Source organism: Aythya marila (assembly GCF_965140915.1).
Source record: "Aythya marila genome assembly, chromosome: 5".
Taxonomy (NCBI): Eukaryota; Metazoa; Chordata; class Aves; order Anseriformes; family Anatidae; genus Aythya; species Aythya marila.
This window is the reverse complement of record NC_139046.1, coordinates 11,737,773-11,759,713: the sequence shown is the minus strand read 5'-3', so window position 1 is coordinate 11,759,713 and position 21,941 is coordinate 11,737,773. Positions and strand designations below refer to the sequence as shown.

At 37.2% G+C, this 21,941-nt stretch overlaps 1 long non-coding RNA gene across 1 annotated transcript in view; it reads right to left on the bottom strand.

Annotated features, from left to right (window-relative positions):
* Positions 1-7,462: 7,462 nt before the first annotated feature.
* LOC309879010 overlaps positions 7,463-21,941 on the bottom strand; it is a 28,914-nt gene continuing 14,435 nt past the window's right edge. The window contains exon 3 of the long non-coding RNA XR_014317642.1: positions 7,463-7,588. This is a non-coding gene — a long non-coding RNA (uncharacterized lncRNA). The remainder of the gene's footprint in view (positions 7,589-21,941) is intronic.

The window sequence follows — 21,941 nt, the reverse complement described above, 5'->3', positions numbered from 1 at the left end:
CAAAGAACTCTATTCAATGAAACAGCAGAATACCCTTTTGGCTTGCCCAACTGGATACATAACAGAGACATCTGGAAAATTGGTCTAATTTCTGATTGTAAAATAATGTAGAAAAGTAAGAAAATCTTTCCCTGTTTTCCTTTACTGACAGGATTATATCATGTAAGTGATTATAGTCATAAAGGACATCATTACATATACTGCTGATCCTATTTTAATTATTTTTTTGTGATTCCAATTTAAGAACTCATTTATTTTTTCACTCACACCTGACATATTCCTGTTGTTATGCTGACATTTCCAGTGAATTATCTCCTCCAAAACCAAGGAGTGTCTCTCAGGTCAATTTTGAGTGGTTCATTTTGTATTTATTTACAGATGCAGAAAATAGATCGGCCATGGCTTTGTTTCCTCTCAAGCTGTCTTGGGCTAATTCTTTTCCTATCATGGGGCCACTCTGTCCTTATTTAACTTGGTTATATTTAAATTTTGTCCTGTAACCTTTGCCATTATTTTTTCCTTAATAGAAAAAAGATGATACACTATTAACGTGGCTAAATTTTCCATCTAAACCATTCAAACTTCAATACTTAATACATTTGAGATTGCCTAAAATTTTCCCCCCATCAAGAACAAAGAGAAACATATTGGTAAAATAAGCAACTTAAAGATGACAAGCTTACTGTCAGTATTCTGCTCTGTATGTGAAGTTGGCAGCTGCTTAACACTTACTCCACTTTCATAATGATGGACACTGGAAAATGTAGTATTTTTCTCTCAGCCTTTCCTAATTCACTCCATATGTAAGCAGAACTTCCATACACTTACCTCATGCACCCAGATTTCTAGCACCCCCTCCTCATGTAGGGGCAGGTTCTCTAAAGCAAAAATAAAAAATAAAAAATACCTTGGTGGTTTGTGGTTTTTATACACACTCTCAGTCTCACATACTCAGAACCACTAAAAATCAGCAGCTCCCTAGAGAGCTAGGATTTAATTTGGATCACACGTTACCGACCAGACTAGAGAGTATCTTTACAATAACAATATTTACTTATATTCATAAACAGATGGTAAAACAACACAGAGAGAAATGCTTGAAGAAAAGTGAGCAGTTTAGAACAAAAACAATGGCCACAACAGATAAAGATTGATTTGCTTTCTATTAACAGAGATGCATACAATATTTAGTTCTTGAATAAGTATAGCTTGTTTTTTCAAAATATATTGTAGGTCAGGTACTTCTTCTTTATCTGTCTATCTTAACACTGAAAATCAGGTTTATTCTATTCTTCTATTTCTTTGGTCACTGCCTTTTTACAATGCAAGACAGAAATCATGAAACAGCATTAGTACACACAGCACCGGAATGCCTTTTTCTAGAGATGTTTCCAAAGAGCTGACTTCACTGGCCATAGTTATATGCGGCCATGTGCAGAAATACCACAGATGGACACAAATACCAGAGCAGAACCTAACTCCCATAGCTGTTTAGCTATTTTCTATAATCATCACTATTCTTTGGAATAGTTGCAAGACTAATATAGTTTTTAATTTGGTTCATTTCTCTCTCCCTATACAACTATTATCCCAGATGACTATATATTTTTCTCCCTTTTTAAGAAGGTTGGTTCATATTGGTTTACTCTTCTCAGTTATTTTAACATGTCCTATTTCATGCAAATCTTAGTCTATAATCAGGCTATTGAAATTGTGCTTTCACTGGATTTTTCTTTTATACACAATCTGCCTTGAGGTGAAGAAGCACTCACATGAGATGCATACATACTTTGTAAGATAATTCCATGGAAAGCATTCTTCTATAATGTAGGTTTTCTTGATTTCTATCAGAGTAATTGAGCTCTTCCCACAACACCCAGGAAGACAGCAGTAGTCTCTACCCCTTAAAAAATAAATAAAATAATAGCAAAGGAAAAATTCATAAAGAACAATTATTTATGCAACTCAGAGAGGAAAGGCGGCAGGAATTGGTACTGCATGATCCCTTATGTAGCTAAGGGACAATTTGCACATTAAGCTACACTGGGTAATATGAAAGTTGAATCTAGGCTACAAAAGTCAACTGGAGTTAATATGCATAATACAGAAACTTTAACCATCAATCACTTCCTGAAAAATTGTCCAGCTGACACTCTCTGGAGTGTCATATACTTCTACCATTTTTCTATTTCATAACTTTCTGTCCATTTATAGGATCCCTTCAGACATAGAAGATAGTCTGCTTAAAGGGTGGCAGAAGACTTAGTGAAACTACAGATCCTGCTAAAGAAAGTAATTTTTATGCATTTTATTTTCTGAAACATATAAGACCATTTTTTTCCTGTGATCAACTGTAAAATTACAGTACTCCTTTTTCATGACTCATTCATTGACCCTAACCATACTACTAAGACAATCCAGTTCTTTGAGTCAATGTTCCTTGGGACAATTTACTACAGATGTGGAAGAAAACCTCAGCCCAGCATGAAAACGAAGACTTATTTAATAGTTATTTTAAGCATTCATTTGAAATTATTTGTTTGTAAACTATGTAAAGATTTATTTCCAAGATATATGAATGTCTAAGCATTTGTTCTGTTTCTGTTTGATTGTTCATTCAAACTGGCAAACAACAGCAAAAAATGAAGCAAATGAAGACTACTGTGCAAGTTAATGTGTGTGTTTACCTGGCAAACCTCAGAGGAGAAGAAAGACTGCTGCTTGCTATAAGCAGGTCATTTGTACAGCTAAACTGTACAGCATGTAAGCAGCAGCATAGAATTCTGTGTAAATTAATTAAAATCACTCCTGTAAACATGTTGTAGACATACCCTATCTAAAAAAAAAAAAAAAAAAAAAAAAAAAAACAGAGCAAAAACGTGGTCTGACATAATTCTTGAACCACTGGATGTCAAAAATTTGTTTCCTATAACCATATAAATAATAATGTGCAAAAATCAGTTTCCTATAAACAGGCAAATTTCACTGCTCCCAGACTGTCTTGTGTTCTAAGAGTTGTCAGCAAAGAGACTATCTCCCTATGTACATGGGGGCTTCTAGGCAGAACAATAGTGCTTTTTGTTCCTGTCTTCTTTTTTTTTTTTTTTTTTTGCCATTACTAGTGACTTTTCCTGACTTCAACACTTTTGTAATAAAATAGTGGGTGTTTGATTGTATCTTTTACTTGAGGTCATCCCAAAAGACTACAGCTTGTCATAAAAAATGGACTTACTCTTGAAACTAGCAGGTGCCAGCCTCAAAAAAAAGCAAGAGGGGAAAATTTTCCCATAATACATAATTATGCAGTGGGACACTGTATACCAGATACTCAATACTATTAGTTCACACGGGTTCAGAGGAAAACTAGACAAGTTTATGGAAGATAAATCCACTGAGACAAAGTCACCTCAATACCACATCTTTACCCCTGGGTTAGGAAACCTCCTACCTGCAAATTGTTGACCAGGAGAATATTCTTGGGAAGTATAACTGCCTCCTTCCCCACCTTCACATACCTCTGTAGGCATAGACTTTAACGACACTGTCAGAGACAGTATGTAGGGCTATTGTAGCTATTTCTGCAGCAAGCATGCAATAGTATGTTTAGGTCAGAGGCAGACTTCAGTGTTGCTGGTGTTCCACGTTTGCCTCAGTGAAAGCCCAGATGAATTGTTGACAGAAAGCAACCTTTTGAGATTTATTGTGGACAGTTGCTGCTAAAAGAAGTTGCAAATTAGACAACAAGCTTTCCAGGACAGGAGTCAGCTTTTTGTTATGTGTTTATATGGTGCCCACAAACAGCTCGTCTGATGAGAACAACAGGTTTCCTGGAACAGTAGGTCCCAAACATTTCCACTCACCACCTCACTTGAAGGGGCATCATGACCTCTCATTTTCTAACATTTCTGGAATTGTGTCAAAACTCATAACTCCTCTGTCTTTTATATTTCTGTGATTGCATCCCCAAGCAGGAATAACAAGCCCGTGTTTGGGAATTAGTGTCCATGAATGCTAGCATAATGCAACAAACACAAAACACAAAAGGAGTGTTTTGTTATCAAACAGAAATAAAATTCAGAGAGAGACTGAAGCATAATTCTCTCTAGCAAAATGTCTGCAATTGTCACTGAAAAACAAAACAAAACAAAACAAAACAAACAAACAAATAAAAACAATAGACCAAAGAGAAGAGTTAACCAGAGTTTTTCTCATTCTTCAGAAGAACAAGCAGTGAAGCCATAGATGCTTGCCAGCTTTTCTTGCCATTTAAATAGTACCAAAGACACAAGTGCTTGGAAGAGAAAGGTTGTATGTGATCTAGCAAAGCTGCAACAACAGCACTCTTATCTGTGGTGCTGCAATAATATGAGCAAATGGTTATAAAATTAGTTTATAAGGGCAAAAATAGCAACTTGCCATAACATTTAGGCTTTTTCTCCCTTTAAAAGTGTCTAGTAAACAAAATACAAAGATGTTAAGAATTATCCTTTCCCAATTTTCTTTTGTACATCTGTTATCTCCCTGAAGCCAATTTTCTCTGAGAAGTTGATGTTTTGTTGAAGCAAATCCAGTAGCTGTACAGCTGTGCTGCTGTGCAGAAAAGCAACCCATTACTCACCATCCTGAGAACCATGCAAAACTTGGGAAGGATAATTGTCTCTAAATTTCAAGACTGTTCATATTTTCTCCCCTCTTACAGTATTCCAGAGAGTAAGGAGTAAAACACAGCAGAGATCTTATAGCATATCGAATACTCCTGCTGTAAATGCAAGGTACTTTCCATCAAGGAGAAGTTTCTTTCCATTCAGTTTGCATTTACTGCTGGGAAACAGACTGCATATGGGAAATCACCATGCCGTAGATGACATATTGCAAGATGATATTCCAGCTTATCTCATTCACATACACTCACCTTCAGAAAATGAAAAGAGAAGGTCATCCATTTTCAAGAGCAAAATGGTGAAATTTTAGACTTTTTTTAAAAACTTTACATACAACCCAGGAAAACCAGATGACCAGCTGTTTTAAGAGTAATTTTACCACTAATCATTGTATATATGCCAAGTAAATTTGTTTTGTCATCATACATCAGTGTATTTAGATGTATCCTCTCTATCCAGAATTGAATTTTAACCAACTTATAGGCAATTAAATCTAACACATCACTTCCTAGCAACTCCTATTGGAGATAAACATCTTTGCAAATTTTCACCTGTCATTTATATTTCTGCTCTGTATTTTTTTTCTCTTTCCTGTCCAGCTTTTCTATTTACATAGTCACAGCTGTCCTGGTCGAAGCCCAGTTTACTGGTGAATATGGGTGTAGCTCCAAAGTGGATATTGAAACGGCTTCATTGCATGCACCTCCCTTCTTCTAGAATGAGAAGTGTTAAGTGTCCTTAAATGTTTAGAAATGCAAATATGGACACTTGTTACTCTTCATGGTGTCTAGGAATGCAGTATCACCAGAACTATTCATAATATTTGCTGGAGAGAAGACAATGATTTTTAGTTGGAATGGTTTCTGCTTTCTCACTTCCAAATAATCTACAAGCATTGCTTTGGAAATTTCCCTGACATGAAGTTTCAATGCAATGCTCTGTGAGTGCTCCTTGAGTTAACTCATGCTCCTGTATATTAAAGGAGCCCATAGATGACTCTCAATGATTATCCTTTCATTTCATATCTGAAACAAATGTTCCTTTCTACAAAAACAAACAAACAAACAAACAAAACTGTGAAGACGGATGTTCCAGTTAGTCCTAAATAATGGAGTATACTCTTCTCATCCTAAAACCAAAGTGTTCAAAACTAAGTTGAGGGGTTGGCAAACTCTGTAGTACAGTTTTATAGCTTGTTCATGCTGAGTGTTCCTTTAGGAGGTGCTGTATAAACCAGCGATACTCAGGTCTTAAGGGCCGTAAGAAGAACTGGTTAAAGATAAATAATGTTACACAGAATAGGTCCATGAAATCCCGTAAGCAAATTTTTCTTCATGGAACAAAATATTATGACTTCCAACCATCAAAAAGTTATTAGTTCTGAAGAGCAATAAACAGTGAAACACACCAGAGAAAATGTGCATAAATCAGCATGAAAAGCATTTCCTCAGGGACATGCACCCCTGTTGCAACCTTTCTTTTATCTGCTTTCTCCTGTGGATTTCCTCATTCTTAGCATGTTATTTAATTCCACAGTAGTGGAATTAGTTTCCAGTTTTATCAGTGTTCTGTCCAGTTTGCTCAATTCACTCCATTCATCTTCATATACTATCTTTAGTGAAGTATTATTTTCACTTCTGCACCACCACCTCCTCCTCTCAACCTGGCTCCTCTTCGTGCCTCTAACCCTCTTCCTTCTAACACTAATTTCTGCTCTTTTATTTTGTATTTTCCTTTTCTTCCTATTTAGCCTCATACCAAAGACAAGATGTCAGACCATTTTTCACAACTAAGAACGGATAGTCCACTCTACTGTGAGCACTGTATACTTACCTTTATGCTAACCAGCATCCTATGGAAAAGGAGCCTGGCAAACTGTTCTCAGTATTTTTTTCATGTACCCCGCCATGTACCTTGATATCTCAATGAAAAGCCAGTCTTCTCCTGTGTATGTTTCACCAAGGAACATTAGACATATTGTATTTTGAAGACAGATATTGTCTGCAAAGCAGACTCTAGGGGGAGAAATACCTAAATAGTTGTTTTGGGTTGGTTGGTTAGTTGGTTGGTTGGTGGGATTTTTGTGTGCTTAAATGCACGGATGTAGCCACACTTTTTGATACCAGCTCTGCTACTACTTATCAAGGAATTTAAGACTAAATAATAGAGAAAGGAAATGAGGAAAAGACCTACTAATATAATTACTTTCACAAGTGAATGCTAATTTGAGGTGAGCTTGATAAAAAATTAATTATAAATATAAATTATATTATAAAAAATAATAACCAAATTGATGTACCTCATACCTTAAACTACAAGTTCAAATTGGAAGCAACCCTTCCCAAGGGCCACCTAAAGTTTTCATCAGACTGCCTTAACAAAGTGAAGTAACCAAAGACCAATCTGTTTAGAACTGCATAAAAACTGCTGACAGTTAATACAATGTAGTGTAGATGTGTTTAGGAAAATAATTATGTATGTATTTCAATATGCACAGCATTACACCACATAAATAAATACACATGAATTTTCTTACTTCAGGCCAAAATGATCTTACATGATTTTTAAAGAAAGTGGCAATGATAGGATTGCAACAGTAAAGAAACATATGAAACTGGTGGCAGAAAAACTGGAAAACTATTTTCTCCTCAAAATATTCATGCTTAGTCTCCAGTATTCTGGACTCAAAACTCTGATTAATGAACAGTAGAGTTTAATTAAATCTGTTTCAAGTTTGTATCTCCCTTCAATACAGACATCTAAATCTGTGTGTATTTATATATAGGTGTGCATACCTTTATAAATGGCACAAGAGTAGAGAAAGGAAAAGCATAAGAGTTAAAATCTCCAGCTTCCTTCTGCCACTTAGATGATCACAAGAAGATGTTTTAAAGATCATCTGTCCTCTTTATCCCTTAGTCCTTCATCTGTAAAATAAGAACATGTGTTTATCTCAAAGGGAAGAAATTTATTTAGTAAGAGTGGTTACTAAATCTGAGCTCCACTAGACTATGGCAACCTATTACCAGACAAAAGAAAACTTCTAGCAATAATGTATAGCTACAGTGAAGTACACTAAATAGGGGAACATTATGAATTTTAATAGGATCTGGAGAGAGAGAGATCCATGGGTGCTTTAAAAATAATTTGTTTGCAAGCACTTTAAACTTGTTTCCACTCTTATCTTCATCACAATAAATGAAATATATTGTACAAAGAATTCAGACAAAAAGTACTTCCTAATATGGTATAGATTTTTTGTACCGCTAGATTTGAACTCATTATAATGTAAACACCTGAACATTGATAAAACAGAAGGTAAATATGGCCCCTTCAGACTATATCTGTCTTGAAGTGATCTGTTATATTCTTGATAGAAAGACTTTTTTAAAGCAGAATTACCTGTAATATAAGTTGAATGCACCCTTATCTCCTTTCAATGCATGGAATTGATTATACGTGATGTCACAAGGATATTTTTACACCATTTAGATATTAAAGTAACTTTAAGAGAAGAAAAGAAGCTGTATCTCTTCCATATATGGCTTACCTTACAAAAGTAGAAAGAGAGTGTAGTTCCCAACGTGTGATACTCCATGTTTTTGAAATTGCAGCCCTTAGAGATTTGTTTGGCATGGAATTAAAACCACCAGCAAATTGCTAGTGGTAAAACATTGCATGAACATTGTTTCTTGCAAAATATTGGAAATAACTATTGTAGCATTACTCAACAGTTAAGCAACCTCTGTTTACTGTAAGTATTAGCTCCTTGAACAACGTGTCCTGCATACGTAAATTCATCCCTTTTGGATCCAAATTCCCAGCTCCTAACACTTGGATCATAAAAGTAAAACAAAAATATATGAACAAGCCTTCTTGCTCACTGGTCTAATGTCTGCAGCTGAAAGAAACTGCTTACTTCAAATAAATGAACAATAAACTATGGCTAAAGAGAACCATGCTTATTTTTCAAATCATTCCATGCAAACAGTTCTAAAAGGATACATTTCATTTACTGGAGAAATATGATTTCATTTTGCTTGTTGCATACATCTGACAATCAAATTGTGTCCTGACTCTTCTTAGGAAAAGTAAGTAGAACACTCTCAACCATATATTCCATCATCTCCTTTAGGTCCACTCAATATGTATTTGAGAAAAAGAGGGCTAACATGTTCCTATTCTCTCTCCATTTATGATGGAATAATATACTGGGAAAATAATTGAAAAATTTGAAGAATCTCCACAGGTGTGAATGAGCTTAATACACTGACAGCAGAACTCATTTAATTTCTTCCCTTCTCCTCTCTATAAGTCTAGATCCACCATACTAAATATTGGCTCTTCTGAGGGGGCAGAAACAAAGCCATGTTTCATTCCATCCTCTCTCTAACATACTTCTGTAGCAACGTAAAGTATAAGGAAACAAGCTTGACTTGAAACCTTAGGTCCAATTTCCTTATTTTCCTCTCTCAGATTTTTTAGATTGTTCCCTGTTTGTGGTAAAGATGGGTTGGAACAAGTCTTCAGGACTGAAATCCTTCCAGCTCAAAATCAGCCTTACAATGGAGCTGGTACTGGCTCATCTTAGAGTTTCAGGTTCATTGACCCTCAGCAAGTTTGCAGATGACACCAAACAGGGTAATGAAGTCAACACAGTGGAGGAAAGGGATGTCATTGAGAGGGACCTTCAAGGTCTTGAGAGGTGGGTCCATGTGAACCTCATGAAATTCAACAAGACCAAATGCAAGGTCCTGCACCCAGCTCCTGCTAGAACATGTCCAGAGGAGGGCCATGATCCAGCTCTCTAGCTGGAGCACCTATCCTATGAAGAAAAGCTGAGAGAGTTGAGACTGTTTAGCCCAGAGAAGAGAAGGCTCTGGGGAGACCTTATGGTGCCCTTAACATATATGAAGAGGGGCTACAGAAAAGACAGGGATTAAAAATTAGTCACAGATGTAGAGGCAGGATAAGGGATATTGGCCTTAATCTAAAAGAGGGTAGATTTAGTAAAGAATTGCTTTCATATATCTAATCTATGAGGTGGTGAGGCACTGGAACAGATTGCCCAGAGAAGCTGGGGATGCCCCATCCCTGGAGGTGTTTAAGGCCAGGTTAAGGCCAGAGCGACTTGGTCTAATAGGAGGTGTCTCTGCCCATGACAGGGGGGTTGGAATTAGATTATCCTTAATGTCACTTCAAACCCAAACCATTTATGATTCTATGATTTCTAATGTAATTTTCCTATTTTATTCCAAACATGCATTTTGACAAATAAACAAGAAGTGGTGAGCTTTTATACAGGTGCTTTTGCATATATTTTTCCATTTCTAAACCATCATTACAAGTAATGATTGCAATAATAAAAGCACAACTCTTAGAGGAAAGCTTGTTATTTAATTACTTCACTGTGGTTGACAGCTAACATGCAGAAAATTAATTTTGATCCTACATTAATCCCAGAAGCTTAACAAAACTGGAATCTGGGAAAGAGCACAACCATCTTCTCTGTAAACTGAGAGGAAAGAATGTCACAATACATTTAGCACATAGTATGCCAGCAGCAGTAAAGCAGAGATGGGAGTTAGCACCTGCTTAAGAAAGGAACAAGCAAGCTAACACGGGGAGTTGGGGGAATTTCCCACTAAACTACACCATATAGAAAGTAGGTCACGTTTACTCTTTTGAGAATGGTGAAAAGAAATAAAATTCTGAATTATATATGAACCATTACTTTTGATTTTCTTCAACTCCACCGCCTCCCAGGAGCGTTGCAGACTGAAAAATCTGGATTTTACAACTCTGGCAATTATCTAAGTTAATACCATAAAGTTCTTTGTAACAATTTTCATTATTGCTAAGGGTCTGTCTTTCTATTTTATTTCCCTTTACACTTCTTTCTGTACCCCTTGCTCTGGATTTAGCATTTGCCTGTAGAAGTTTACTCCAGATATAATTTGGCACACAAACATCTTACGAAAAGGCTTTAGCTAAAATAGATCTTAAATATTTCTGCAATTTAACTTAGTTAATTCTCTTGCCAGGTGTTGCTGGCAGGAAAAATGGTCAGGTTCAAATATCTGAGGGGTCTTCTTAAAACTAATAGATATGATTTGCTTAAGCAACCCACCCAGAAACCTGGGAAAACTAAATATCTTCTTTGCGTGAGCTTGTGTGAATTCTTTTCTATTCTGAAACGTGGAGTCTGTGTACAAAACACACAAAACATTATGTGGGGAAAAGGAGAACTTCAGATTGATAACATACAGTAAACACTAGCATCTACAAATAGGGACAGCAAAGCTATCTGATAGTAATGTTGAACTTAGGAGTCACATTTTGTCAAATATAAAGTAGTAGGCTAAATGTAAAACTGATTACAACACTTCCATGGAACAGATGAAACACTAAAAGTCAGCACCCAAAACAGATGCCTAGAAAAAGAACTAACCATTGCAATTTTCCTTGGGGATTAAGAGCAAATTCAAGGCAATGATCACTGTTCAGTGGAGAACAGGAAAAAACACACGCACACATAGATCAGGTGGCAGAAAAATCCCAGAGACAACTAGAGAGCAGGTAAGGTGATTTTAAGAAAGAAATTAAGCAAAAAAAAAGAGGTGGTTATAGTAGATCATTGTCCAAGGAGAGTACTAAAACAATGAGTCTCCCATGTTTACTTCTTATAGTATTCAAGGGAAATGGCAGTCCGTAAATATTCCTTGTACATAGACAGAATTGCAACAAAGAACAATTATATTTCCTCATCCTTTTGCAAAAGCACTTCCCCCAGATACCAACTAATCACCTAAAGTTAGAAAGAATGAAAATAATAATAATAATAATAATAAATCAAAATAATGCAGCAGTCTAGCACCTGAGTCCGTCTTCTCCCAGAGCAAAGACTTTTGTAACAGCATTTCCCTTCACCTGCTGAGCAACAAATTACTGCCAGTTTGGTCTCAGCAAAGTAGTTTAAAAGCATTTATAGGCAAATCTATTCCCAAGGAAAGTTCTTCCCTAACTTGTTGTTGAGAGTCTACTTCAAAATTAAGCCTTGACTTACAAAGTGGAAGACACCCTCTCCGTTCTTGTCAGTGGGATTCACCCCCACATTCCCCAATCCTCACAGCCTCACAGCTCCTCACAGTTGAAACTCCACCACCCAGTGCAGTCTATATATTCAAAGGGTACCTTCCTGGAGCAGATGCAGCTCCTCAGAAGAGTTCATCCACCTCCACTGATGCTTGCTCTGGCTTTTGTGAAGAGCCATCTTGGCAGCGGCTCCCACAGCTACGAAAGCTGCACTTGAAGGCGTAGTCTGGGGCAGCAAAAGGTTAATAGCATCAAAGGCCCTGAAACGTAGTCTTTACCATCTGCAGACACTGAATTGTCAAGGCAGAAGTTCTGTTCCAGTTTTATAAATCTAGAACTATTTTAATTAAGAAATCTGGTGTTTTCTTATGTTTCTACTCAGCATGTGACATATGGAAGATGCCTACAGAGGTTAATCTTGTGAGACCCACAATAACAAAGAGAATATGATTTACAAAGAAACAAAGAAACATGGGCAAGAAACAAAGGAAATCATCAGCATGGAGTGATGCCAGCCATCAGGAATGGTGAATTTTCAGATAAAATCCTTGGGCAGGCATTAAAATTGTGGAAGCAAGAATGGAGGCTCCATACAGAATTTATATTGGAAGATGACAAAAATCATTGTTATAACATGTTTTTGTTTTGTTTGTTGGTGTGGGTTTTTTTGTTTGGTTGTTTGTTGTTTGTTTTTTTTTGGGGGGGGGAAGATTAGCAGGGCACTACTCTTGGGGGAGGGGGAAGAGGGGGAAGATCATCAGATCATCATGGCACTATTCTTGGAACAATGCCTTAAATATTGGAGCCCATCATGAAAATATTTAATGAGCCCAGAAAGAACAGTAGAAACAAAAATGTTATGTTTTGCCTTTACCTGAGTAAATATTTGTATTTAATAGCAGGGCAAAAAAATGTTTATGTTGCACAGCTCACACTACTGACACCCACATGTAATCTTAGAAAAGGCAAAAACAAAATCTTTTTTACATTTGTAAAACCTAACCTTAGAGAAATGTCACTCACTGAAAAAAAACAGCTATAGTGAGCATTGAAAGGAACATAAGAATAATGGATTGGTGCAGAACAAGTGCATAAACTCCAGCCTATGCAAATAGTATGAAGAATGCAGATGTCATGTATTGTAGTTGCCATCTAATGCATGTGCTACAGACAGCAATTTGACAGAAAAATTAAGTGCCAGCCTATACACAGCAGTGACAGTAACAGAGGAAAGAGTATCTTCATATACCACTGATATGCAAGGAAAAACACAGGCAACAACTCTTGCTGTTTCTGAGACTATCTGTAAAGACCTCTACTGAAGGGAAAGCAATCTGCAGTGTGAAATAGCAGATGCATAGAAACTTTCTGTATATTTATTACAGAAAAAGGCAGACAGAAACTCATCTGACATATTTACTGTTACTCTATTAAATCAGTAATCAGTTCAAATCAAGCCAGATGGCAGAGCCAGATGCATTTTCATGCCAGCTACATCAATGGAGTAGCAAGACCAGGTGCTGATGAGGTACAAAAAAAACCCTGTTTGAAGACCAATAGGCCAAAGTAAACTGTGGATAATAAGCCCATGAAATAAGTGATAATACCTGTCAGATTTGGTAGCAGAGACAATAAAATTTTACTTAAAAGGGACCACAGTCCTTTCAGTAGCTGATACCAAGAAATGCTTCACAGCTGAGAACGGGCATGTCAGAAATAATTAGGGAAGCACAACTCTTGCCAGAGACAAGCTCCAGTTCTGAATGTAGATAATGCTGTGTGAGATGTGCAAAAGTTACAGTAATCCTTGCAATAGAAGAAGGCTTTGCAGCTTCACTCAGTTCCAGTTTCAACTAGGAACTGGTTGGAACAGAGCTTCACTTTTATTGATGCAAACTCCATGGTCCAACCATACCACTCCAATTTCTGGGAGAAATATCATTTGAAGGACACAGACAAGAAGTCTAATTTGGAAACTGAAAGTTTGGCAAAACTAGCAGACTGTGCTCAAACTATTATTTTCTTTATTTATTTTTTTTCATACTCTACCCTTTAAAGATCATGTTTTCAAATGTTGTTATGCAGCTGTTGTAGTCAGAAAGATGATTCTAAAAGTATGGTCCTTATATTATTGTGGTCCTTATATTATCCTATAAAATCCCAAAAGACAGGATTTTAAAGACAACAACACATATCACACAGTTCAGACTAAAGATAATAAGAGTTGCATCTCAAAAATCTTAAACTTCCTCTGCTTCTTTCTTGATTTGATGTTTTAATCTTGCATCAATTCCTGTTTATTAATATACTGTTTATAAAAAAAAAAATAATAATTATTCCTGACTTTTTACTTTATTCTTGACTCATCTCTTCATGTTTTAAGACACTACTCATAGGAAGTGATACTACAGATAGGAAGCAGAAGTCAATTAACTTTACTTTTCTAGAGGTACAAGAATATAGGAAAAGACATGAAAATGAACTGTGCTGTTTTCCCCACATAACCATCTGTGACAGAAGACCATCATGTGAATAGAAACCCCTAATTCACTCACGGCTTAACTGATGTTCAAATATTACTTAACTATCATTCAATTGATTTATGATACTGGCCAAGGCCCACAAGTGATAACTATTGCGTATTACAAGCAGACCAGATTGGCCAGATCATAAACCGTTAAAAGAAACCCCAGTTTTAGCCCAATAGCCTCAGAGGTTTGGCAGATTAGAAATCTTGCATGTTATGCAGAATATTTTCTTCTAAAGAATTTCCACAGTTCCTCAGAACAGATTAAACATTAGATGTGGTGTTTCCACTCTGCAGAGATCAATTGTTTTGCTTCTCAGTGCAACTCTGGCTAATATCCTAAAAGAAGACAAGAGTTGCCCTCTCCTCAGGATGGCAAACACATCAGCCATGGCAGAACAGTGTAAAGCAAAGTGCAACACTTCTGTCCAGGTTCTTTCATTGAAATAAAATCTATTTTGAGTGATATGCTGTACACTTCTCAAGACAGGCTGTCATTAGCTTCATGTATTGACAAAACCAAAAATATGTATTCACAATTTAAAACTAGTAATAACAATTCTGCCTTCTGTTGAACACCATATGAAGCTCACAGCACTGCTGACACCCAGATTTTCTGTTCTCTGTTTTACACAGCTGCGTACAGATAAAGTGGCTCTTGGTTGCCAAATTCTGAGATCAGGCTCTAAGCAACTATGACATCAGCAGCTGCCAAAAGACATTTGATTCCTCTATTGTGAAATGTCAGGTTGGTTCTGGGACATGGTGAAAAGCCAACTCAAGTTTAGAAAATTCTATAGTGAGTTACTGTTTGATACCAAATAACAATCTCTCCTGATGCTGCTGCAAATCACAGGGTATCCAAGGACATCTAACACTATCACCAATTTCTACTCCTTTTGCAAAATACTGCTACAGAGCTACATGTATCCAGACTACAGAAATTGCCTGTGAGAGAATGGAGACCCAGGCAACTCATTGTCAGGAATATGAATTAAGAAGCTGAATCTGATAAGTAAAAGGAGCCATTTTTAACACGAGTTTTGTGCTCTCCTGTCTTCCACACCTACAACAGTTCCCTCAAAGCAAGTAATAATCATCATGTCTCCAAAGTATTTTCTCCCGCAAACTTCTGATATTAGAAAAGCCAACAGACATTATAATTTGAAGGTCTCATTTTCAAGAAAGAAATACTAGTGCAAAGATAATTTTTATTTGCTTGAAAGAGCATGTGGTAGAAGATACAATGTCTTTGTATTTTGCCAGTGGCCACAGACACTAAAGAAATATCAAAGTTATCAGAAGCAAAAAGGTGACAGTGAATACAGTTTGGGATTCAGTGGACCAATAAGATGCTCAGATTCTTTTTTCTACTTTTGACCTCAGTCTTGTGGCTTTCCAAGATTCAGACTCTGATTATTTCTGGACCACAGATGAAGCTGTCTTCCACAAGTAGAGGTAGAGGTCTGGATCAAGTTAAATTGGCCATGGTATAATGAAGACGGGAACCATGATGCACTGAACATTTTCTTACCTGTATGAAGTGGTACCCCTACAGCTATACCTTTCATGGAAGAGGAAAAACAGAGTTAAGAGTCTTACTGGGTATTTTACTGGAGGTAGATTACCAAGAATAGCCAGCAGGATTTTGTTTATGATACAGATAGATATTTCTGGTGCTGACACATTGAATACTCTCCCCTTTGTCTCCAGATTAATTCTGATGAGCAATATTCTTGCAACACAAAATTTCCAATAAATATTGAATGACTAGCCTATGTCCTGAGTATCTATGTTTGATTGCAGCCTGATATTTAGCAAATTTTTGCTAAATCTTAGTTTTCTTAAAAAGCTTTCAGTAAATCACAAACCAAGTAGGTTATATCAACCATAATTTCCTTATCCACAAGTTTTCTGGCTTCTCTGAAGGATGGTACTAGATTTGTGAGGCATGATCTCACTTTACAAATCCATGTTGATTCACTGCCAACATGCAATATTCATCCCTGTTTCCACTGATTGTTCCAAAAAGTTTCTAATGATTTTACATAAAACAGTAATTTATCTCCTTTCTCTAGAATCCTTGGGTGAACACCATATACTGCTGTTCTTTACTGTCAATTTATTCTGTAAGTGTTTCTACCAAAACTAGCTATATGGAATCTAATAGCATCCTGGAAACAACAAGCTTTGCATTCCTGAGTCCTTACACAATTACAAAGTTATGATTATAGCTGGGTAACCAATAGCTAGAGCAAAACCTAAGACAAATTAATGGGATTTGGTGAAATAGGCTTTTCTTATCCTTAATGATCACGTGGAATCCAACAGGACACAGGCTTCTTCAAGCCTTATTTTCTGCACTCAAAAGTCAATTCTAATCTAGCCTGAAATGTAATTGTAGGACTAATCCCTACAGGAAAATGTGAACTTGAAACATCAGTCACTGACATCATCCCTTGTCCTAAGATTTCAGGTCAAGCCTTTTCCTACCTCAAACTTGAGATAAACTCCAGCCATCTTGCTACTTAATAAATGGGCAGTGAACTAATTCTTGCAGCTAAAACACATTAAAGGCACTAGTTGTATCATCACCAATAGTCTTTCTCAATCTCTGCCCCTCCCAAATCCACACAGTTTGTTTTCATAAGAAATCAGAATAACGTCCTTTACCTTTTATGACACTAACCTGCTTCCTATCCCTGAAGCCATTCCAGATTCAGTGACAAGCTGGGCTCAGGAAGCCTTTTCTTCTTAACTCTGCTCCCGTTTTTAAGCAAAAACTGAAATGCAGCCAAGGGACTGATTCATGAAGAAAAACTGATTGAGTCATTAACAACCAACCTTATTTCTTAGCTCTGTTGGTCCTAAACAATCAAACTGTGAGTTTGACGGATACAGCCTCCCTCTTTTGGGCCATAATGCCAGCCTAAACCTAAGCCTAAAATTTATTAATTCAAAGTGACCAATCTTCATGGTAAATCTTAATATAAAGTATTTGTTCCTGATTATGCAAACTTAAATCCTATCTCTGCCAGTCTGGCAGAATGCAAGAATAAAAAGGCTTTCTACCTTCTTTTCTGAAAGCATGATTCTATCCCTAGCCCTAAAATTAACATGTACTGTAGACAGAGGATGAAACTGTATTGGAATACCTAATATGAAGCATATGCTCCTGCCTACACCATAATACTTCTACCTCTGAAGACCCCACAAAAAGCTATTATAGATATGTTTTTTTCCAGTTCCCTAGCCTTATCCCAAACCTTCCTTAAATGGAAAATTTGTCCAGGAATACTGAAAATAAAATATTTGCTTATGACTTTGCCAGCCTTCTCCCAAACCCTTACAAATCCAGCAGTAAATCAGACTTGATACAGCCCTCCTTTCCAAAAGCCTAACCCTATCTTCTACCAATCCCTACAGGAAAATAAAAGATATTATTCCCCAATTATATCAGCATTCTTATTCTTGCCAGTTATGTGGATCTGAGGTTCTAACAGAAGAGGTTCTCAAGGCTTTTTTTTTTTTTTTTTAAATCCAGATCTAACCATAAGGTTACCTATACCCAAAAGCTCTACCAGAAAGCAAACTGTGCATTCCGTCTTCCGTTCCTGATGACTGGGCAAGAATCTCAATTTTAGATGAGCTTTTCAAACCTTGTTTGCAAATTCTAATCCAAACCCACTATTTGGAAATCAGTACTCCAGAATAAAGTTCAAGAACTGGTGAATTACACTGCAGTGGCTATTAAAATGTTTCTTCCGAAAGATTAAAGGGAAGTTAAACAACACTATTAAGGCACTGGGTCAGGCAAAGCTGTTTTTATAAGTACATTGGACTATGTTTATGATGAATCTTTTAAACACCAAAATAGCGTTTAGCACTAAACAAGCCATAAATAAGGTTTGCCCTATGAAACTCACTGTATAAAAGATAGCCTTGGAGGAAACAAGATGCTGTAGAAAGCTTAAAAGAGGACACTGGCAATGTGATTTCATTGCAGGTCTGTCTGACCTACTTGGTTAACTACATGTTGGGAGTAAAGAGGATTTTTTAATGATATTGCTAAGTATTAATGTGCCTTACAAAGACATGAATGAGATAGCAGGATCCTGTATATCAAATTCAGAGGTTAGTTTGAACTTGGAGCACTTAGCAGGCAATCCAAAGATGGGAATGAGAGATAGAAGAGATGTGAGAACCTCCATGTATTGTTTCTGCCTTCACTTATTAAATAGAAAAAAGGTACATTCCATACAGCAACAGATTTGTGGTTCTGGCAGACATACAATCAAAGTCAGCTATGTTGCCACATCATTCAGCCTTACACATCCCAAAGTGATGACAGAAACAACCGCCAATGTGGCTGTAAAATACTGGTCAGTCTTTTACTTTGTCTGTATCTCCACTGCTAACATTTGGCAACCCAGAAAGACCTGTTTTAAAAGGGGTTTTAAACAGCACTAAAAACTGCATTACCCATTATGTGCAAGCAAAACTGAAAGGAGAATTTTGGAAACATCTAGTTGTATCTCTACCAAGTTGCCATCTAACAATTACTCCAACCTACGTCAGATGACAATTTAACTTTAAAATGCAGATGAATTACCAAAAAAAAAAAAAATGTATTACACTACTCTTATCTTTGCAAAAGAATCTTTCTCTGTAGAAATAACATTTTTCACCAACTGTGTGTGCACTGTTCCACACACACAATGACATAACACTACAATAAAGTAAAGCCAGATTCCACTGGAAAGACAAAAATTCATTCAAACCACCTGCGCTGAAACACTGAGTGTACCCTGCAAGAATAGCTTCCATGACCTTGTAAGAAGGGGAAGCAATTTATCATTATCAACCCTGTGATATCTGAACATAACTTTGCAATTCAGAAATGTGCTCTGTGACTTTCACAGGTTAAAATACTTGTTAAAAACATGTGTACTGTTGCTAAGAGAAATGACATGTTTGGCAAGGATATGTGAGTGATAACTGGAGATTCTTGAAAATAAATTAGATTTGGCTTACAGGTTGTTGTTGTTTTGTTGTTTGTTTTATCTTTTTTAAAAATTTTCTTCTGAATCTTTAGTAATAGTTACCAATAAAATGCAAAGAATTAAGTAGCACAAACTCAGTATATACACACCCAAAGGTGAATTTCCTATGAAGTGCCATCACCTGAGATAGAAATATGCAATTTAGATAAACCAATTTAGAACCTTTACATAAATGTAAATTAAATATCTTCCATTTCATATATGAATTTAAATAAAGCTTTTCTTCTGCAGTAGGTAACACTGGTTCAGATTCTCAGCTCTTCACAGATCATTGTGCCAGCATGCCTTGTCTGTTCGTAATTCCGATTCTGGTATAAGTGAGCTGGGATTTAGGTCTTATCAGGCTCAGCTGGTAGAAGAACATGACTGGAAATCAATTCCACAGGTTATAGACTTCTGTGAAATCCTAAAATAAATAAATAAATAAATAAATAAATAAATAAATAAATAAATAGTGCTTGGAAGAGAAATATCACAGAATCACAGAATCACAGAATTTCTAGGTTGGAAGAGACCCCAAGATCATCAAGTCCAACCTCTGACCTAACGCTAACAGTCCCCACTAAACCATATCACTAAGCTCTACACCTAAACGTCTTTTGAAGACTTCCAGGGATGGTGACTCCACCACTTCCCTGGGCAGCCTGTTCCAATGCCTCACAACCCTTTCAGTAAAGAAGTTCTTCCTAACATCCAACCTAAAACTCCCCTGGCTCAACTTAAGCCCATTCCCCCTCGTCCTGTCACAAGGCACGTGGGAGAACAGGCCAACCCCCACCTCACTACAGCCTCCCTTGAGGTACCTATAAAGAGCGATAAGGTCGCCCCTGAGCCTCCTCTTCTCCAGGCTGAACAAGCCCAGCTCCCTCAGCCGCTCCTCGTAGGACTTGTTCTCCAGGCCCCTCACCAGCTTCGTCGCCCTTCTCTGCACCCGCTCAAGCACCTCCATGTCCTTCTTGTACTGAGGGGCCCAAAACTGAACACAGTACTTGAGGTGCGGCCTCACCAGAGCTGAGTACAGGGGGACTAACACCTCCCTAGCCCTGCTGGTCACCCTGTTCCTGATACAAGCCAGGATGCCGTTGGCCTTCTTGGCCACCTGAGCACACTGCTGGCTCATATTCAGCTGACTATCCACCATCGCTCCCAGGTCCTTCTCTGCCTGGCAGCTCTCCAACCATTCCTCTCCCAGCCTGTAGCTCTGCTTGGGGTTATTGCGCCCCAGGTGCAGGACCCGGCACTTGGCCTTGTTGAACTTCATGCAGTTGACCTCAGCCCATAGGTGCAGCCTATCCAGATCCTCCTGCAGAGCTTTCCTACCCTCAAGCAGATCAACACATGCACCTAACTTGGTGTCATCTAACTTGGTGTCATCTTACTTGGCGAACTTACTGAGGGTGCACTCGATGCCCTCGTCCAGATCATTGATGAAGATATTAAAGAGGACCGGCAAATATGATGTTACTGAACTATTTTGCGTGTAGTTAAATGGTACTATAGAAATATGCAGACAATGACTTCATAGAAATGAAGTTGTTACTTCAAAACTCTAAGCTCTGCAAACAGTACAGTTCTAAACCATTCCTTAACTAGAAGCACATGATTCAGCTTCCATCAGCTTCCTTTGGTTTCCTACATGGTTTATAAGCTAACTGTTAGACTAGATCAGTTATGTACCATACTCTGAAGATCAAGGGCAGTCCTTTAACGAGGTTCTTAGTACTAACATCTCGGACAGTGCTTTGCTTCTTTAAGCATTATATGTATTTTTAAGTAAAAACAAAACAAAACAAATAAATAAAAAAATAAAGCCTCATTGTTGTTCTGCAGACATTGCTTTCAGAGAAAAACAGCTACAAAACTTTTGATAGAAAGAGTCAAGTATTACTTGGGATTTTCATGCATTCAGATGCCAAAATTCTTTAAGAACCTGTGCATTAGTTGTAGACTTGACCTTAGCTAACCCTAAGAAAGCCACAGGCACGTCTCCTTTTCCTACTGGAAGCTCCTTTAATTGGCAGGTTCACAATGAACACTTTTGTTTGCATCCTAAACATGCAGAACACAATTAAAATATTTGATACTTTCATCCTGAAAGAGAAGCAAAGAATACATTTGGTTTTTTTTTTGTAGCCCAAGTCATTACACATTTAAATAGCATCAGTCAAACACTTAAGGAACTTGTTTTACAAGGACTCAAAAGATTCCCCACTTAAAATTATATGGATTTAGCTTGGTTTAAAAATAGACATTTTTGTTTATTTTCCACTCAATTGCTCTACTATTTGGTTCTCTTTCCTTGCAAACAGTCTCTGAGTATTTTACTACCCTCTACTGTATGGAAATTAAAATGTGCAATACTTTGTAGTGGACTATATGCTACTAGCACCCCTTAAGAGCTCCCTATCAGTTGAGACATTGAGTGGGTGGATTCAGAGTCATTGGAGGTATGGGATCCAGTTTGATTCGTCACATGAGGTTCCTAGTGTCTATGGTGTGGATAGCAGAGAGCAAAACTTTCTTGACAACTCTGAGGTAGTAGACTGTTACTGGAGTAGCATAGTTACTGGGTTTGTATAGTGCATATCAACATGT